Source organism: Eurypyga helias, unplaced genomic scaffold (assembly GCF_000690775.1).
Source record: "Eurypyga helias isolate BGI_N326 unplaced genomic scaffold, ASM69077v1 scaffold11541, whole genome shotgun sequence".
NCBI classification, from domain to species: Eukaryota; Metazoa; Chordata; class Aves; order Eurypygiformes; family Eurypygidae; genus Eurypyga; species Eurypyga helias.
In genome coordinates, this window is record NW_010232766.1 from 27,632 (window position 1) to 28,910 (window position 1,279).

The 1,279-nt window shown below is 52.3% G+C and overlaps 1 protein-coding gene across 1 annotated transcript in view; it reads left to right on the forward strand.

Moving 5' to 3' along the window:
• Positions 1 to 1,279, forward strand: part of LOC104516979 (choline transporter-like protein 5) — a 37,141-nt gene that overhangs the window by 25,255 nt on the left and 10,607 nt on the right. The window lies entirely within an intron of this gene.

Genomic DNA, 1,279 nt, shown 5'->3' on the forward strand with positions numbered 1-1,279 from the left:
TAACAGTTTGGCAGCAGCGTGGAAGGGCCACTTGAGGGTGATGGTTTTCTCTCATGCATAATGCATGAGGCAAAACACTGTATGTAATTACTGCAAACCTAGGACCGTGCCCGTATTCAGGAAGATGAAAATAAGCCGTTAATGACCTGAAATCAAGTTACGTTTTTCAATACCTTTTCACTCCTCTTTCAAAACCAACACAATTAGAACACTAATAACTGGCTGGACATCCAGAGCCAGAAACAATTGACAGCTTTTACTCGTTTGTTGGAGTAACTGTCCATGCTCTTGGTGGGAGCCGAGAGACCCCGTTAACTGCTGAACGCTGCCAGGATGTGATTATTCCTCAGGCAGCCTAAGGCTGCGTCCTCCCATGTCGCTCTGAGTGGACTTTCACACCTCTACACTCAGACGTCCATGTGTTGTTCTTAACCCCCTGATCGCACATGACCGTCCCCTTGTGCTCTCTGCAGCACAGCTGAGAAAGTTTGGCTCCTTTTACGTGGTGGAAGCTGCCTCCTATCAAGTAAATTGCATCAGAAGTGCCACAAATCGTAGCGAAATACTGTAGGAAATAACAAAGGACAAAAAGGCTTGTGATAAGCTGTCAGGGTCACTGGGAAGAAAATGGAGAGTGCTTGGCAGCGGTAGATGACAGGAGTGTAAAGAGAACCAGCCTGTAAGCATCACTGCACAGCACATGCCCTCTGAAATCCCACCCAGTCACCCAGCTGGAGGTGTTCGCCTCCGAGACCCCTCAGCAGCCTGCCCGGAGGGGCTGCATCAGCTCGCCCTGCGGGAACAGTAAGTGGTAGAGCACAGGCTGGCACGCTCACGTTCCTTCTCACTAGTCACCTTCTAGCCACAAGGCTAACAGCAGGTCAGCCTCTGACATGTCAGCTTTAATGCTCAGAGGAGCTTTCTCGGCTGCCAGCAGTGACAGGCTGTTGCTCTGTGCCTGCCAGCCGCCGAAGGTGAGCACGCTCCTTCCTGGCACGTGCAGGGAAGTCACAGTCACCAGACGGTGTTTGCGGGTCCTGGCCTTGCAAGGCAAGGTTGAATGTCCCTGCCCCAAAATAGAATTAAGGCAGGAAGGGGGCTGGGAGCAGTCCTCAAAGACAAAGAAGCAAGAGGTGATTTTGGGTGTGCAGGAGCTGAAGGAGGAGCACAGGGGCTGAGCAGAGTGGGGCCAGGACACAAAGCGTGCTGTCAGCAGCAACCAGCGAGGAGCGTGGTTGACAGGGGTTTGACTGGGAAAGAGATGGATCTCTGGAGCAGG